Here is a 20,365-nt window from a genome sequence, read left to right on the forward strand (position 1 = left end):
AATATTTTCATCGCTATTTCCTTGCATTGTGCCTAGGGTTTAAATATTTCTATCGTTCGGAATCCAGATACAAAGAGTTTAAAAATTGCCTGCAGTGACTCCGCGAGCGTAACGTTGATCACGAATGATGCAAATAATCTCGGCAAGAATATAAGATAAATCATGAATATGAGAATCATGCCTGACAAGAAAGGCAAATGTCAAGCGGTTAGAACGATTCGGAGGAGGAAACGAACAGACAAAAAGACAGGAACGAAGACTTTTGACTTTTCTGGATATATGTGAAATCATCCAAATGGAGAGGGATTTCAAAATAACACAAATATTTTATCTTTTGTTCTATGTGAAACAATACTCTGTAAAAGTCACTCTGAAATTAGTAATAATATATGATTCACTTTTAAAGAGTACATTTCTATATATATATATATATATATATAAAAGGTGTTAATTTTTGACAAATTTAAAAAAATTTTTTTAAATTTATCAAAAATTAACACCTTTTTTTTTAATACTCCGAATTCTGGGTGTAGAACAACACTCACAGAAGCTCTGATTGTGGAAAGCTCCATATTCTCTATAAGGAAGTTTCCGTCTACGAATAAGAAAACATTCGACGTAACATGCGTGCATTGCTTATGTCAGTACGTGAATAATGCGAGAAGTGCACACGAAGATAAGACGTTTGCTTTAAATGATACGCCGAACGATAAGGCTAATTCGTGGCCATAAAACGTGAGACAATGCATGCCGCAAATTTATGCACTCTAAATAAACTGCTCGATAAATCGAATTGTGATTACGCCTTGCTCTGCGCTCGTTTAATCAATGTTCAAAGAACGATCGATTTTTCTCTGTGTGAACAAGCGCGCCTTTGCTCGATTGAAAAAATTCGAGAAAACGTTCGAAGTCGCGATTGCGACATGGGACACTATATCGAAACATGTTGTGATTCATTCAACAATACTCGTGTAAAGTCCTTACGACTGATAAACGCTTGGCGCAAACCGATAATCGTTTTGCGCCGATAGCGCCGGTGTTATCATTCATGAAAAAAGTAGCGTTATCATCGCACGATGTATGCGTTATATTAAAATCGTATTATAAACCGACGTGACATTTATTATTAACATTGCTATAAAAAAATTAGTGAACTACATTCTTATTGAATTATCGGTGTACAATGTCAAAAAATCTAACAGTAAGCTAAAATATAATCCAGGATAAAACATAAAAATATAAAAATGTATAAAAGTATTTATTTTTATTTTTAAACAATTATTATTTAAACGTAAATTAATTTGATTTCATTCCGTTACGATTTAACAAAATTCGTTAAATCGCAACGGATTGAAATGAAATTAATTCAAGAAGAATTTAACGTCAGCACCTCTCCATTCTATTGATTATCAATTCAATATAATAATAAATAATAAATATATATTTGTTCTCTTAATGCGACAAATGTGAATTCGGATTTTACTTTCCATCTTCATTGAATTATTCATTCGGGAATAGAAATAAGTTTTTCGCGACAAGTCAGAGGTGGCATCAACGCGCTGATGGTGGCGGACGAACGTCGTGGAAAGTACCGGAAAGTGCAAGCTGGAAACGCATCGTTTCGGAACGTCCGATTGTCGCAAGGTGTGCAGATCCGAGCGTGTGCATGAACGCCTCTCGTTTTGCGTCTTACGTAATGTGATACGCAACGCGCGAGAGGAACGGGGCGTTTCTGCCACGAACGGAAATCGTATCCGCGCGTTGCCCGCGCGTTGCATAAGAACCGTAAGGAACCGGACGGCGACAACGCGACAATGTAATCGTATCGGCACGGAAATGGTGAGTGTTACGCGACGTACGCGTGTGCAAACTTGAAGCGTCCACGACCTTCGATTTCTTTCTCTTTAATTATCGCGCCTTTAACTTTCGCGCTTGAATCCAGAACAAGAGAGTACAGCGGAATCTAAGAACAAGAAAATTGAATCTGTCGCTAATCTTAAAAATAGCTGTTCTTTCTAGAAAATTTAGAAATATTTTTAAGACAGAGATTATTTTGTATCCAAAAAGAGAAAGATTATTTTATGTCCAGTTTTATTATACGGCTTTATTATATGTATACAATAAGGAAACAGTTGAATTTTTATGTGCGCGAGCATTTGTACGATTTATTATGTTCATTCAAATGTTCATCTTATAGATATGTATAAGTATACTCAGAACTAAAATGTACTAAATTTTAATAAATTTGTTTGAATAGTTTGAATATTTATTAAATGTAAACTTATTTATTTGGTACAAGAACTATTAATTTGATTTAACTATTATTTACTTAATTACTTTCATTTAGCAAATATTTATTTTCCACAAATAAATGTTATATAATACTATTCAAACAATTATTTATTAAAAAATTTTTCTCTTAGTGTATGAATGTGTTGTAAAAGATGTTGGGAAGATATCAATAATACATTAAACATTTGATAATTTTCAACTATTTAATATTCAGTTATTTAATACTTAATCATTTCCAATTATTTAATACTCCTGCGCATTTTCTTATTGTTATTTTTAATATTTCAGATGTTGTCACGAAATTTATGTACACATATGTCTATTTCTCAAATATCATCAGATATTCGGTGTCGGAAGTGCTGGATTCGGCGGAAACTCGCGCGGCGATCTGACTCATGACGGCAGGACGAAGATCACGCGATATCCATATACAATGTTGTTAAGACACACGCGCATAATTCGGACGTAACGCGAGGCCACGCTTCAGCGAGTACGCACTGGCCATTCATGAAGTCCAGGCTCGAGGCGCATTCTCTAAGCTCGGCTCTGTTCGGCTCGGCTAGTTGCACGCGTACGGAAGAACACGTTGCCGCGACGGCTAGGCTGGCCGACCGGTCGGTCGGTCAGTTGATCGGTCGGTCGGTTCACTCGATTTCATTCATTTGCCGGATAATCGTCGTGTTCCTGTTTGCAACTCAGGGACGTGCCAACGAGCGAGTGCTCGCGCTCAAGGTCCCGGCTTCCGGGCGCTCGTCATTGTCTTCCTCTCTACTGTTGTTGCTGCACCGTCGCTTCTCTGTATAAGAGATGTTCGTCGTACTAACTTACTGAATCGCGCACTATTATGAAATGACGTAGAATTCTCTTGTCAGCCTCTCGTGACGATGCGAGCAAGTCACAGAGGTATATCAGGATTTTACGAAGCTACTAAGCGGATGCCTTCAGCATTTGTTGCGTTCTAGGATTTTAACCGTGCGCATTCTGCACGTGACGTATATTCGCGGTTATACCTTAAATCGTATTTGAAAGTTCCTGAGAGGATTATATACTGTAAGGATTTAAATATCGTAATCTTGACACAATAAATGAACATGTCGACTTATGTAGGATGTAAAGACATCTATCATGTTCTTGACAAATTGAGAATATGAAGAATAATTTTTATTTTAGTAAAAGAACAAGTCGAATTGCACGACTTTCTTTTACGAAAATAAAAAAGTGAATCTAATATCTGTGAAACTTAAAAAACTATCAAGTTTACTTTATTATTTATTATTTCATATTTTTGTATTTCCAAAAGCAACTAAAAAATTGACGTTTTAACTTCCGACGTTTCTAACATCCTTATTTTTCCCGCTGACTTATTCCATTTCTACCAACGTAGGTTAAATTTAATCTCGATTTAACTTGCTTTTTTTCTCATTTTTAGAACTAGAAAGAGATTAAGAATTAATAGAACCAAAAATACAATTAAATTGCATTAACAATACAAGTATTAACTGATCATTGTTACCCTTTTCACGCTTAACGCTCGATGCTCATTTTTATTAAAACAGGTCACGTGATAAAAATTGACGAATATCAAGCGTTAATTTTGTTCACGATCCGTTTCGGCGGTAGAAATGGAAATTCGAGTCGAAAGAGGAATTCCATTTTTTGCGTGGCTTCACATGATGCGAAATTGACCGACTCTCCGTGCACGGAGCGATGCGTGTACGGCTCACGTGTGCACATATACGCACATATATTGCGCATATATACGCGGGGGCCATGCCAGCACGAGTATATTACCGGCGTATGCCGGCTCGGCCACGGTCATCTCGGGACCTTCTTGCACAGCCACTCAGGCACTCACACGCACGGTCCGCGATACGCGTACGCGTACATACGTTCGCGAGGCGGATTACGCAACGGCGGCGCGGCGGTGCAATTGTGAGCGTCGCGCGTAGACTGTAATGCAACGGCGCGGTGACCGATGAGTTTCAATAGCCAACTGGCAGCTCTCGCCTCTTCCCGCACAGCCTTAACAGATCTCTCACCATTCAGAAACACGGGAACAACTCATAACATCGAACAGGACAAAGTTTCGCGATTGTTGAAACGTCATATCTCCGCGACGATGTTCTTTTTGTAATTTACTTTGTTATTCAAATCTAACGGAAGAAAGAGACATTGGAAAATACGCTGATTGAACTCTTGAATCATAGCAATGCTTATTTTTTAAATGCGATAACGAGAGATGAAACAATTTCAGTGCTCGTACACAGAAAAAACAATTTTTTTTCTAAAATATTTAAAAATTTAGCTAGATACGCATTAGAAAATAATTTTCTTGCACCATCAAAATAATTAAATATTGATGACAATATTGCATAAAGTTTCAACATTCTGACAATCAGTTTAAGTCCTATATACTTATTTGGTTCAAACAAAATTATTTTTAGATCTATATATACACTTGTATATCTAATTAAATTTTTAAATATTTCAGCAAAACCTTTCTCTCTCTCTCTCTCTCTCTCTCTCTCTCTCTCTCTCATTCCATGTATTATTTTTGTATTTTTATAATAAAAATAATTACCTCGAACAATTGCGGAAAAATTGATATGACTCGCTTTGGAGAATTATCCAGGTAATTAACTTGCTTTGGAAAAAAAGGCTAATTTATCGACAACGATTTAGCCGATTGCATACGAAAAACGCCACGGAAGATATGGTTCTTATCACGCGGTGAATTCATTTGCAAAATTGGGTTTTTTCCCTCGAGCAATTCCGAAAGCGCTGGAAACTCTGACGATAAAAAGTAAAAGTGTTGCAAACGCCGCCTCGTCGAGGAGACAATCCATCGAGAAATGATGTCGAGCGTAGAGGAATATAAAAGCGCGCGATCGTGCAGCAAATCTGAAATGCGATTATCGATTATTGGCGCGCACTTATCAGAAAGCAACCAAGCTCTTGACTCTCGTCGGCGCAGCTCCCACCAAAGTCTCTCGCGAAAACGACCATAGCGAATGTCGTTGCTTGTCGCTTATGTAATTCGGAGCGTAGTATCGCTCTCGTGATTTAACGATGTCGATATCAACGCGTCGTTCGGTATTAATCAAACGTTCTTTTAACTCGGTGATGGATTAACGGCGACGCTAACGTAATCTGCTGGATTTGAAAGCTTTTTGTTAAAACATCTATATCGATTTAGATTTCTTTCAATAAATACAGTTCAATTAAATTGTTCTCTTCTAGTAGATTAATTTCTTTTCTATTAGACTGTCCGATTAAGAATTTTGCATTTTTCACCGTACGTTAAAATGACGAAATTATTTAAAATTGAAAAAATTAATATATGAAGAATCATTTTTGATAAAATACAATAATCGGTGACTAATAGTGACATTTATTGTTAGCGGAGTTAATAAAAGATTTTACTTCGACGTTAAGGCGTTGAAGCATTTTATGTTATGTTGTTCTAACGAGGCATGAAATAGTAGTGATGTGTCGCGCGATAGCTAAAAAGGAAAGTTACCATTGGCATCTATGGATATGTCACTTGACTCGCGCTAATAATCGATCGGCTGCCGATCGACCTTCGGACGTTGAAATATTGCGCACAACGTACCTGCGGCAGTCCAATGCGTCCAAGGTCCACGATTAGTGGGTCACAGTGTACGATACGTCGTTTAGTCGAAGGCGATTGTTTGTGACACAATTAAACGTGACGGATCCAATTAACCAGCGCGAAATTAATGAATTCGTATTTGATGACAACGTCATCACGAGAAAAAATAAACGTAATAGAAAGTACACGTAAAAATAAAATAAAATTAACGACTCATTGATGCTTACGTCCAATATTTATTTTTTATATTGGCGATGCAAAGATAAATGCTCGGCACACATTTATCTATCGATAATTTCAGAAAATAATTAAGAACTATATGTAAGGAATAAGAGAAGTATACATTCAGTGAAAATGTAACGTATATTAGATTAGCATATTAAAAATAACAGTTTACTATATTAAATTGATAATATTAAATCGTATTCAATGTGAGTTAGTTTTAAACTTTTTTAAAGGTTGACTCTGCTCAATAGTCGCTAATTTAATTAAAACAGTGAAGTTAAATAATTTAACTCAATTACGAAATATATTAAACTTTCAAATTTATCTTATATATTAAATAAGTGCATACGTTAATACGAACGTTGTTTATTTTCAAATTAGATTTAATCACAATTAAATCAACAACAAATGTGGGTTGATTAAAATTAGATGTGATTGTTTTTTTACAACACATTTTGTATTAAAATACTATATTTTGATCTACTTGGAAATAAAAAAATAACAAAATGTTATTTAATTTAAACAATTAGTTTGAATTTAATATTTAACAGTGATGTCTAATAAAATTTAAAAAATTCAGTAAAATTATTGCAAAATCGCTATCACGGAGACTTCAGTATATTTTTTTATTGTAGAGAGAAATTTCTATTAATTTCTACAAATAAACTTTAATTTTCTAATTTTATTCACAATATAAAGATTAATCACAAGATTATATAAAGATTAATACACAATATAAAAATTATTCACAATATAAAACTTGATGTAAAAAAAAAATGTTTTTTTGCATTAATGTAATAAAAGAATTCAATCACTTTATTCAAAATTTAAAACTTTTGGAGACCCCAACCCTTGATTAGAATTCGTAAGAGATGTAGACCTATAAATGAGATAAAAAGAGATAAAACGATATTCTTTTAGTAAGAAATATGTAGTAAGAGAAACTTTTCACATTCGTGCGATCAAGAGCGGATACGATTTCCGACTTCGCTCCTTCAAGCGATAAGAAATTCAGAATCGACTAACGAATTCTTATTGAAAGGTAGTCCGGCGCTCTCTCGGCTAGGGATCGATTGTTATCGACGTGATAAAACTCGATTTATTTCGCACGAGAAATAGATTAAACTATTATGGTTTATCGTGCCTCTCGATGCCCGCATGATGACTTTTAACGATCCGTACGACAATATAAATTATATCGCGATGTGTCGAGTCGATCGGAATTATTCATTTGATCCTTCGTTGAAGTACGAATGCTTTTAATCTAATCTCCCGAGATATCATCTCTTTTTAGTAGGTACGTGCAAATTTAATCATCTCACACTTTGCATCAATTAACTTTGAATTTATGAATATCAACATATAATTGCAAATGTAGTATATGAAAGATTATTGGTAGATATAATAAAACTCGTAATACATAAATTATTTATATTTATCGAAATATATCATGAGTTACATAATTAATTATTTGTTTTAACATTTTCCATTTTAATATTAATATAATATAGTAATTACAATTTTTTGGCATAACAGTAAATCTGTTATGCAGAACGCGGTAGAGCATAAAAAATGAAGCATAATAAGGAAATTACTCATGTCTTCATAACGAATAGGCTGGTGTATGGAGAGGTACATTAATTAGATAAAAAATGTAATTAATACGTTGCATTATTAACAACAATGAGACGGATCGAACATTCGCGTTCTCGCATGTACGACCTTGAGCCAGTGCACGCTTGCAGTCGTCCTGACGATTATTTAACGCAACGGCATAAGCGCCGTGACGTAACAACAGCATAATTTACGATGTTACGATATAGCGCGACGTGTCGTTCCCTCTCCTCGATATCGCTCGTCGCGCATCACGCGACATGGATCGGCGTCCTTGAATTTTTCCTTCCGGTCGCGTCATAAATTTTGACAGTAGGAAATAAGCCCATGACGTAGGACGCGTCTATTGTTCAGCGCCCATGAAAGGAAATCATGTTATTAGCTGCGTATTTCAACAATATTGCGGTAAGTACCAACGAGTACGTCCTCCATAATGCCCATTGTTTTCTTATTAACCCTATCTTTTTCATTATACTCATGCGGGGATCCTATACACTAAATACATCAAACCAATTGTTTATGTGAGAGAGACAGAATATCGATTTTGATTAAGGTTTAAGAGAGCTATGTATTTACAATTTTTTCAAACATATTACGACAATTTCAAATATATATGTACGATGTTCAGTTTTCACGACGATGTCTCGGCAAATTTGATCGATAGCGATAAAGTCGACGCTAAAAGACTTTCGTCACAGATCGTTACGCAGCACAATTCGTAAGTCATCTGAATCACAATGATTCGCGAAGTGTCGTTTTGTGTTCGAAAACGTGCTGCAAGTAACAAGACTTTTCGATCCAGTGGAATAGTACTGGCAGCAGCCAGCCAGTCGCGATATGTAATAAAGCGTAGAGCGATAAAAGCGATGGTTAGATAGTGGTGGAATAGTACCGGTAACTATATATGTGTATATATATATATATATATATATATATATATATATATATACACACAATATATATATATGTGTGTGTGTGTGTGTGTGTGTGTGTGTGTATACTGGCTTGCCTCGCAGTCTCACATGGTATCATAATTCATCGTAACGACATTACTGCGACATTATTACGAATTTTCTTACAACGGCACGATTTTCATGCGATATTTTCTATAATTATTCGTCGTCCATTACTCAATTCCGAGAGATGCTCATAAACGGCTCATATAAATCGCGGTTCTAGCGATGCTTTTAAAAATAAAAATTAATTCCCTTATATATCTTCAATATTCAATGGCAATTATCGAAATCGTTTACGAAGACTGTAAAAGCTTTTTCTCTTCAAATCACCTTTTTAATAGTTTACGTTATATTTGTGATTATTACAACAGAATAGAAAAAAAAGATGTAGTGAATGTTTAATCTTCGGTATTTAATCTTCCCTTTAACGCGATGAAATATTTTTTAACGATTGTCCCTGATGTATTTTTATTCGACTTACTTTGCACACGAGGTCAACATAATTAGAGATAAAATTATAACAGGCACTACTGTTATATCAAAGAATAACAGTTTTTGCTATAAAAATAACTAGGAATTTTTTGTACTAATTTATAAATGTATTTGTATACATAAATTATTAATATTATGAATAAAGTGTCCAGATTGAAGTTGATAAATATTAATATAATAAAATTTGCTAAACCAGTCTCTATTCAGCTGATAGTCCAAAGTTACAAGTGCTTTATCTGCTGTCAATGAGACTAATTTGACGCGTCAATTGATATGCAAAGATCCAAGATTTAAAGAATTTATTATTATGCAGCGTAAACAACAAATTTTTCATCAAATCAATATTGAATCAATTGTCAAGGCGCGTCTTTAAAAATACGACGTCGAAAAATGTATGACAAAGTCAGATTGGTCAATCGAACATATTATCGTGGCAAAAGAAGAAGAAGAAAAAGAAGAGACAGAAGGCGACCGTTCAGAGTGAACCACAGCCAAAAGCAATGCTGGTGTAGCAATCGCTGCGTTCTTTGACGCTCTACCAACTCAGCTCCTCCGCTCTAACCGTTTTAATTTAAGACCACCCCTTCAAATGTCACGAATACGCATTCCGTTCCGCGCCGTCTCGCTGCGAGATTGAAAACACGGCTTTCATGTAGGTACCCACTGTTGTCTGACGATTGCGTTGATGTTCCCTCGCATTATACCCGACAGTTTCTATCCTCGTCCTCGTCAAACTCATCGCGCTTTAACAAAAATCAGATTCTGCTAATTTGTTTTTGATTACGGTGTCGCGATCTCATTAAGGGAAAATATGGTTATATTTTGTCAGAAATGTCTCATAAAATTCTCGACGAGATAAAAATGTGTCAACACACAAGCCTCATCTTTATTCTATTTAACTTTCAGAAGACATTCTTTGGGGGACTGTTAATTAAGTCATCCTTGACCCATACTTCATTTGATAAAAAGTATCGCTATATAGTATACATAAAACAATAGGAAAACAGCAGTAATTTTCGAATTCGATTTTTGACACTTGAGATGTAAAGGGAATACATGAATAATCATCGAAAATTAACAAACACCGAATGATTCAGTCAAGATTAATAAATTTAATAATCAATTTTAACGTAATACGCCACTTAGGTCAAAAAAGTACAAAAAATATTATTAATAATTATGACGTTGCGAGGCGAGGCATTGTGCCTCGTGCTTGAGGCATCTATCTCGTTTATAAGAAAAAAAATTTTTTTTAAGTTATGATAAACACGAAACGACCAAGCGATAAAAGAAGCACACATTTGTTGTGTCTGATTAAATAGCGCATAACGAGAAGTAGACAAAACAATGACACTATTAGTACCTCTGGGCATTTTAATAGGCTTAAAGAGCTGAAATTCAGTGAAATTCGTGCCGAACCCTTTTAATTATGTTTACGAGCGTGCTCTCTCTCCCTTTCTCTCATGACTCTCTCTCTCTCTCTCTCTCTCTCTCTCTCTCTCTCTCTCATCTAACTCGCTCCTCGTGCCTTCACGCGCGAAGCAGAGGTGTAATTCCCAGTTATGAGCGAATGCGACTGACGAGAACTCCTCTCGAGGACTCGCTAACCTTGTTGCCGCTACCCGACGGCGTAAAATATAATCGCCGAGCGAATTAGAGCGAATATATTCTTCTTTTTTTCTTCAGAATACGCTCCGTGAGTTTCGTGACCGCCGTCACTTCTGCGAAAGTTGATGGGCCGACAGAAATGGCGATGCGCACGACGCGACGACCGAAGTAACTTGTTTAGAAAGTTCATCCGCAACTAACGCCAACGTGCGCAATAATAAACTGCAGACGACAACAACAATAAACACAGAAAGAAATTATTACAGAGACATTGTTTTAAATAACATTGGATATCGTAAATGGGGCAGTGTCTGACAATGTGAGACGGGATGGAAACTGAAATAGAACTGGAACTTTTTTCGGAAAAACACAAAAGTTCTGAGAATGCGCATTCGAGACGAGACACGTATTATTTATATATTTTAGAATATAACGCGTGTTTTATATATACTCTTTTCTCTATTTTTGACGATAAATAACTCGCTTCACTGACTAATTCGCCGCGCAGATTGACAACGGCATTGTTATCTTTAGAATTTCGAATAGTGCCAAAATTATGTTAGATCCAAAAATTTTGATCGATGCCATTTGTCGCGTTTCCGCGCGTTCCCTCGAAGTTCCCGTAATAATGACGAAACGCACTGTCGAGTGCCACGTCGACCCACATTTATAAATAGAGAGGTCTCATCTCCGACGAGGCGAAGGTGCGCGCCGTGTGTCATCCCAGGAATATCACGGCCGACCGAGTGACCGGCTGTGCCAGCGTGAATGAGACTGTTGCACGCGTGCATGCGTGCCGTGTATGCGTACACGGCGTACACTGCGAAATTTGCTCAATTTGCTCAATTTATAGTAATATAAGAAAAGAATATATTGGGTCATCTAAAAAGTATCCGTGTCTACTTTGTCTACTAGATATATGACCATCAACACACATCTAGTGACAAAAAATCGAGGATACTTTTTAGATGACTCAATATAAACAAATATGAAAAAGAAAGAATATGTGCACTGTAAAAAATAAAATGTTAATTGTAACTGAAAGACGTATAGTGGACTTTCTGATACGTGCAAAGATATTAAAATTGACACAAAAATGTTAATTCTAACATTTTTGTATGTCCCAGAAAGTCCACTATACGCCTTTAAATTAAAATTAACATTTTATTTTTGCAATGCACAAAGAAAAACTCTCTTTTATGATCACATAGTTTTAATCTTATAGTTATTAACAGCTGACTGAAATTGAACGCATAACACGTGTTTTTATTCACCTAGATTGGATAAATTCCATTTTGTATGAGCAAACAGCCGTGATTTACCGCATATAAGTTTAAACACGCTCGCGAAATCCGCATCGTGAACCCTGTGAAAAATCGGACTTTAGATATATAGTGTAAAACAATTCCGTAACGGAATGCGTGACGCTTTTGTTGTCTTTGGCCATGCCACATTGATTACATAACAAGCGCGACGAAAGAGATAAAGCTCACATAGCCATACAGTGTATAAGAATAATTGATGTGGCGAACGAATGTTAATTATTGTCTTAAATTCTCGTGGAAAATATTCAATTCAATTTTTCACATTTAATTAAAAACAATAAAATGTAATGACACATAAAATTATTGTTGCGCTCGCCTCCACCCCTCCATGTATTTAACATTAGACGACTTGTAAGTATCAGTGGTCATTATTGAGCGTTTCTATTTTAATATTAATATTATATTTCTTGCGTAAAAGAATTCTGAAACTTTTCGATTTTTCAATAATTACATCTTTTATATTAATGAAGTAATAATTATTTTTCATTATTTTCTTTATTTTCACAGTAATTCATTCGTCTGATCCTTTTTAATGAGTAAAAAACATCAGTAAGCTATATAGTGTTAATATTATGTATTCAGAATCTCGAATGACAAAACATCGAATGATGATAAATTCCTAATCGCTTCTTATTGTGTTGTGCGTCACGTAACTTGTATAGATCCCGAGTGTGTTCGTTCCGAGAGGAACAGTAAAAAGAAAATCTTCCGATTTTCTTCGTCCCGTAATAAAGGCGAACGCGTGCCAGCACTTTGCGTGCAGCAACGCTGGCGCAGAAATCGCCACTATGGCGATTTATTGTTGCGCCGCGGGGACATTAGGGACCCCGCTTGGCGATACAGCTGAAATTTAAATCAATGTGGTATGTCGTAACGACCGCGAGACTCGCAAGCATCTACGGGAGATTGGGGAAGAATGACCTCGCCGTATTATTAGAGGCGTTATTATATATCTGCATTACGTGATGATGTACACGCATGTCTCTTCGGCATCGCTTCCAATCACGATTTCGTTCCAATCGCGTGCGTTGTAAACATTCGAAGTCATTGCCGGTGGACGAGACACTTAGGTTTCGCAAGCGTGTTTTACAAATTCGTACAAATGGTAGAAAGAATTTCCTGGGCAAAACGCTTAAAATAATAAAAATAATAAAACATATAAAAGAAAACGTATTTTAGACATCTGTTCAAAGGGATATTTCTAGTATTTAATTCATATTATTATACAAAAAGGACGGTTTTGTTGTATCTAAACATTTAGCTAGATAGATTTGAAAATAATTTTATTACTTAATTGGACTATCAAAATGATTATGTATGTAGAATGCTCGAACTGGTTGTTAAAGTGTCAAAACTTTTGCAACATTACTCATCATGCTTGAGATTCGTAATTATTTTGATGGTCCAACAAAATTATTTTCAGATTTGTATTAAACTAAAGTTTTAGGTCTTTCAGCAAAATTGTTCTTTCCGTGTATTATTCAATTATATTCATTCAATTACTCAATGAACGAACAGTCCGCCAAATATGAGCTAAATATTTCGAAATAGATTCCTGATAGATCATCATTATCTTATTTTGAGTAATGAATAACAAAAATAGAATACTGCAGTGTCGAGACAAGATTGTGTAAGATACTAATTAAGTACGACGAACATTACAATGCTATTTATGATCTTTTATAAACTTTGAATTTTTTATTTTCCCTAATATTACATTTTTATAATAGTAAGATTAATTAAGGGGGACGAAAATATGTTAAATATCCACATCTTCAATTAAAAATATCTGCAATGCATTAATTGAAGAAGCACAAACTTTATTCCTAATTTGTCAGTTTTACGTAAAATTTCAAAATGAAGAAATATTATGTACAGGGAGAAATAAAATTGCAATTATAATAATTATTATGTTAAAAACTATTCACATATGATGTGATTTGTAATTATTCTTTATGCATTTTATGTATATAGAAATATATGCATCAATCTTTATATGAAGAATTTATTCTCGATATATACAATAATTGATATCATTGAATAAAATTTTCGATTTAATCCATGTATTGCATAAAATAAACCGCAATACAAGGTTGATCCTAACTGGCTGCCATTATGATTATACATTAGCAACTTTGTTTTTTTTTTGCACTGCACGAATATCGGATGGGTCATCGATTGTCTACCGCTCTGTTAACTTACACGCTACGAGTTTAACATGGAAATGAAAAATATCATCTGGAAGTCAGCCAATGAAACTATTTCCAGAGCAAATGGCATAAATAGCGTTGTTGTGGCGAACGGATGCTCGTAGCGGCCCTCGTGCGAAGTGAGGAATTATAATCAGCGAAGTACAAATGCAATCTAGTACTAAGAAAAAAATGCCGCGATAATATAATTGTAAGAAAAATGACAATAATTTAGAATATGCCTGTACGGAAAAAAAATCACAGCAAACCTATAATTTACTACGCGAATTCAACATCGATAATTAAGAAGATTTGATGATTTAACAAATCGCTAATGTTATTCAGCTATCAACTTTGCTATTTTAACATAGAAAATTGACTATTTGTATATTACGACTGTAGATTTGCTGAATCAGTGAAGTTTTCAGCTGTGTTTTTTTCCACGTGTAGATAAGGAACAATAATGCATGGATACTGATATAAAATTGTCGCAGTCAGATTTACAACACACTGACAAAATTAATAATATTTATAATATATATTTGAAACTAAATTAAAATTAATTTTCAATTCAACTTCTTAATTGAAATTAAAATTAGCATTTATATAATATATATTTATATTGGTCCATTTAATAGATATGTAGTAAAGCTTGATTATAAATTAGAACATAGATAATAATTAATAAACTTCTAATTTTGAAATTAATTTAATAAATTTGGAAGCCTACACATCTCGCTTTGTAAGAGACAATGCGTTTGCATAATTCTATCTATAATCTGTTCTCTATATTCGTCGCCATAATTTCCACAAGGTATACGTAAATATCATCGCGGACATGCGATGGTCCATGCGGTTTAAATATCGTACTTTTGATAAGCGGCATATATGATCGAGCTCGTAAATTCCGCTTATCAACCAAATGTCAAGTCGGTCAACTGGATTTGCGGTAAACCGAGATCAATGGTAATGTCCCGCTGGTTAAACGTTTTATCAGGAATCGATAGGCTGATATCAAAGGCGCGCCATACTATGTTTCATAATTACGCCTCATTTTCATAATTGCAAATTGGTCTTATCAAATTGATATGCAAGAATCTTTCCTTTTTGCGATATGAAAAGAAAAAAATCATCATCACCAATCGGTTTGTCTTGACGTCGTTTTCTCGAGAATTATCATTTATCGTGCTAATCGCGGATTCAAATCAACAATACCGACCTGCCACTTCCGAGAAGAGATTACAATGACAAGCACTAATGTGTATCATTGTGATCTCTCTGCCGGGATTTACATAACGTGGAATAAATCCGCGTCGACGCGATAGATGAGCACTAATAAGCGCACCATGAGCGCGCTAAAGGTTAATTGGAAGGCTTTTCCGTTAGATCGTTGTGAATTTCATTATCTTGTATAGGAAGCGGGCGCCACATTCCGTTACCTGAGAGAACACGAAATCGAATACGAGAGAGAGTTCCGCGGCTCTTTGTACACACATTCACGCACGCGACGCGACGGCGCGATGCGGCTATTATCTATAGCAGGAAAGTTACCTTATTGTTCCTGTGGAGATCCGCCTCTGTTCTATTCTTGAGTTTCGAGCACGTCCTTCAGCTGCAAGCACACAAGAAATACCGGTTATATACATATTTGCGGTGTTAAATTATATATCGATTATCAATCGCACGCATGAGCTCACGAATCAATTTTTACTGCGATGGAAATGAACCGCAGCTCTGTTTAATAAAAGAATGTAATTATATCCACTTTATGCTCCGCCAGAGATTTTTTACAAGACGCCATAAATCCCCGAGATTTAATCCCCGTGTTTTTTCCTTACTATTGTCGATTAAGTCGCGAGACATTTCCGGTCGCTCGTAGTCGAAACTCTCTAATCAAAGTTTGGATACGAGCCGCGTTTTATATGCAGAGTCTTTAGTTTTAGCAAAATCAAATGAGACGTTTATACTATTGCTTTCTCTTTTTCTTATCTCTTCCTCTCTCTCTTTCCTTCAGAAGTTGCTAAAACATGGCAGTCTAATCAAAAGTGGCTGTTTCGTATCTCGACTCTGATAGAGGATTTCTAGTTCGTAGCAATTTTAAACGTGTGCGCCAGATTTTCACGAATGTAATAATGTTTTGGCAAGATGTCTAACAAATAACATTTGTTGCACGTGGCTTAAAATTGCAACGGATACAGCGGAGTTACTATTTCACTTATGAAAACTGCAATTTAGAAAGAATCAAGCCAATATCAAAGATAATGCGTAAAGTTCCTTTGAAGAATGCCACTCAAAATGCCACAAAAATGAGAAAAAGTTACTTGATCGCAGGAAAAAGTACACGCGGATCACGCGGAACGAAAGCTTATAATTATCGTGACCGTGAACTCCAAGCAGTCATCAAGTGTTATTAGTAAAGTTCACAAGTTAAAGTTCGTGCGACTATGCGTGCGTAATCGCGTATTGCGGCTACCGGAGCTGTTTACACGATGTACTTGTGACTTATACGAAACAATCTCGTTAAAAATTTGTGGATGATATATAATACATCGCTCTCTTACTTCTAAAGCGACCTAACTTGAGAGATTAATGCCTAAATTCTAAGCAGAATCGTAAATCTCGTAACATATTCTTGTAAGACTTGCAAGAATTTTTAAATGCTTATATCTTTATACAATATTTTTACAGGCAGCTTCTTACTAGCCATAAAATTTATAAGAAATCGTAAATATTTACAAATAATCGTATGATATTTACGATACATATGCATAAAATTAGAATAAGTAAAACTAATCATAAGTTCTTACAAGTTTCAGAGAGCACATTACGAGTCTTGCGATTCTGCTTATTGTTAGAATTGATTCATAAGTTTCCCAAAAAAGAGGAAAAACTTTCAACTTAATAGAAAATTATTGACTAATCAAATAATATTAGCGAGAAAATATATTCTCATGATATCATTGTCTCAAATATCATTGTCATTTCATTTGACGATTCTTAAAAAAACTTTTGTGGTTTGTGATAATTTTGAAGAATTTTTTAAATCATTCTTCCTGAATTATGATAATTTTTATAAATTTTTACGAAATTAAGTTACTTCACTTTTAATAATCGATAGGCTTAACGTTTCATTCATCGTAAACTTGAAAATCACGTATTTTTAATTTTGTCATTTTTGAAATAAAGGAACAATATGCCGATCTTTTGAATTTTATTGTCGTTAATCTCTTTTTAATTTTTTTTTATAAAATTCTTATATCGTATTTTAGTTGAATAATAAAAAATGAATTTATTGATTTACCGATAAATTTAAAGAATGTTAATAATGAATCCCATATATTAATAATACATAAAAGTATAATATATAAAAATATGCTTGAAAGCCTTTAAAATTTCAAAAGAAGTTTTTTTTAAGTTTCTACAAAATTTTACTTTCGTAATAATTTAATTTTTGCACACACATACATATACATATATACACTTTTTGCTCCTACAAAAATTTACAAAAAAAATATTCGATAAAATATAGACAAAAAGTAAAATATAAAAAAAAAATAGAGAGAAAAAGTTATTGACATAAGTTTCTAATACGTTTAGTGACACACATCGCGTAAACATCGTTTACAATTTTACGACTTTCTTAGCGAAAGCACCAATAATGATTCAACGGTACATTTGTCAAAAAATGTAAACAATAGACTTCCCGCTATCGCTTATTTGCGCGTATTATTGGATATTTAGGAAGAACAGATGATGTCGTTTATATTGTTAAAAAACAACGGTGTCTTAATGCGATCTCGTGACGATCGCACAAAGGAATGTCGTAATCTCCGTTCACAACGAGTCGTCGAGGAAATTTCGCGAAATACACCCGTGAGTCACGTTCCTCGTACGGTTGACCTGATCCAATTTCGAAATCTCCGAAAGGAGGAGAAAAAAAAAGAATATGCAGCCGAGCGACGAAATACAATCGTCGAGGAAAATTTGAATGTCTGCCGCGGAGTCCGAAATAACACACTGTGCCTCATAATAAACATTCTAAAACGGTAGAATTCACGAATGCATCGATTATCGATGCACGCAAAATATCTTCCGTTGGAATTCTCCTCAAAATTGGTGTATACTGAGAGGAAATTTTCTCATCATGGACATCTCGCTTCGTTTTAATGAGACTCTAAAAATTCTAGGAATATTTTAGAAAAATCAATATTTTAAAACCGAGGAGGATCTGACGTCATACTCGATCACAAGAGACACTTGACCGACATATTTATATATCGTTCTCTTACTTCAAAAGTAGATTTAAAAAATGAACGTTCCCAGAAAAGAAGAAAAACTAGTTTTTTAATAGAAACTTGACTAATTACACACAAATGATATTTGCAAAAAGAATATATTCTTAACCTTTACAGAAAAAGTCACTATAGTGCAAAAACAGTATCATATTTTAAACAGTATCATATTTTAAAGCAAAAAATTATGAATAAAATAATGAATTAGAACAAATTTTATTCAAGGAAAAGCTGTAAGATTTTCAAAATAGACCCTCACCTTTTAAAGGTTAACATTATCAAAATGTTCTTTTTTGTCATTTTCGTTAATAAAAAAACTTATCTTAAAAAATCATTTTTTTCTTTATATTATGATGATTTTTTTTTAAACCAGTTCATGTTATGTCAATTTTGACAAATTATTATGAAGTTAGTTCACTTCTGATGACTGATAGGGTAATGTTTATTTAACGTATGTATTAAAAACATGGTAACAATTTGAAAATCATGTTTTTTTTAGTCGTGTCACTTTTGAAATAAGGAATCGACATATGAAACATTGATAATAACATCAAATTCGAGTAGCTCGAAATAAACAGGAAGTTAAACGCGGATTAATATAATTACGCTGATCACTTTCGTCGCGCAAAATTCCGGGATTTCATGCAAAGTGGCAACGATCGCTTTCATAATAGCAAGCGTGTTACAGCCACCGTGATGCATTTCTTGCTAGACCAGGAGTTTCAAGCGTGAGTGACACGGCGCGGGGGAAAGTGATCGGCGGCCCGGTCCGTCAATAAAGTAGAATGTCCTTTTTTTTGCTGTCGCTGCGGTGTGATACAATCGTCTGTCGACAGTCACCGTCTGATTGGACAATGGACTTCGTTCTGTGGACCTGGGACTCGAAATAATTTCATTTGTACCACAAAATCGCATTTTCACCGGCGAAAAAAGAATTATTATTTCCGCCTGCAGTTCTTATCTGCTATTTTTGCGAGTGACGTAATAAAAGTCAATAATCAGTTTCGATGACAAACTTCGCTGTAGGCTAATCGTATAAACTAATACAATTAAAATGTATATATATATATATAAAAGAACATGATATATAAAGTAGAATGATAAAATGTAAATAATATTTAATAATGATATATTATAATAATAATCTAAAATATTGTAATCTAATAATAGTCTGAGATAATTATTTAAAAAAATCTCTTTGCGTAACGCGTGTGAAATACAGGAAAGTTATCATTTTATTCTCGTGCGGCAACAATTTATGACGCGACAGACATTCACAATAATGTGGTCGCGTGCAGACTTGTAGGTGAAAATGCAAGAGCCATCTCGCGTAATCAAGCAACTTTCTCGCACACGAGTTCTCCAGGGTCAACAGTACGTCGGGCAGACGTACCAAAAGAGGTCAACCAGGCATCAAGGCAGGCTAGTCTTCACGACGTCGGCAATAAGGGAAAGTACAAGAGGCTTTCGACTGAACGACCCTTTAAGAGGGTAGTTCTGACGATAGCAACGGGGAGGAAAACGAGGAGAGACATATTGATCGTACGGAAAACATTCGCTCCAGAAATGGGATCTTTCCCTGAATCTCTTACGCCGATGGCAAAATAAAAGAAGAAGAAAAAAAGAAAAAACACGAGAATCGGAGCAGAATCGTATATATCTTGAGACAGAATTTATTCGAACACCGAATATCGACGTACCCGAATCAAGACTCTTCGATTACATCGCCAAGATTTAAATCAGTACGACGACAGCTCGT

General features: G+C 34.8%; 1 protein-coding gene and 1 long non-coding RNA gene across 4 annotated transcripts in view; one reads left to right on the forward strand and one right to left on the reverse strand.

Annotated features, from left to right (window-relative positions):
* Nucleotides 1-20,365, reverse strand: part of LOC105152368 (uncharacterized) — an 82,283-nt gene that overhangs the window by 47,909 nt on the left and 14,009 nt on the right. For both annotated transcript variants that reach the window (XM_011066609.2, XM_087406068.1), the window contains exon 2: nt 15,866-15,926. The gene's annotated coding sequence lies outside the window, so the exon portion shown is untranslated. The remainder of the gene's footprint in view (nt 1-15,865; nt 15,927-20,365) is intronic.
* LOC147909960 (uncharacterized) overlaps nt 1-20,365 on the forward strand; it is a 48,641-nt gene that overhangs the window by 17,048 nt on the left and 11,228 nt on the right. Inside the window, exon 1 of one of the 2 annotated variants that reach the window (XR_015545058.1) lies at nt 3,755-8,149. The exons of the other annotated variant lie outside the window; for it this stretch is intronic. This is a non-coding gene — a long non-coding RNA (uncharacterized LOC147909960). Of the gene's footprint in view, nt 1-3,754; nt 8,150-20,365 lie in introns of those variants that run through there. 2 annotated transcript variants of the gene reach the window in all.

This window comes from Acromyrmex echinatior, chromosome 4 (genome assembly GCF_024713525.1).
Source record: "Acromyrmex echinatior isolate Ae372 chromosome 4, ASM2471352v2, whole genome shotgun sequence".
Classification (NCBI taxonomy): domain Eukaryota; kingdom Metazoa; phylum Arthropoda; class Insecta; order Hymenoptera; family Formicidae; genus Acromyrmex; species Acromyrmex echinatior.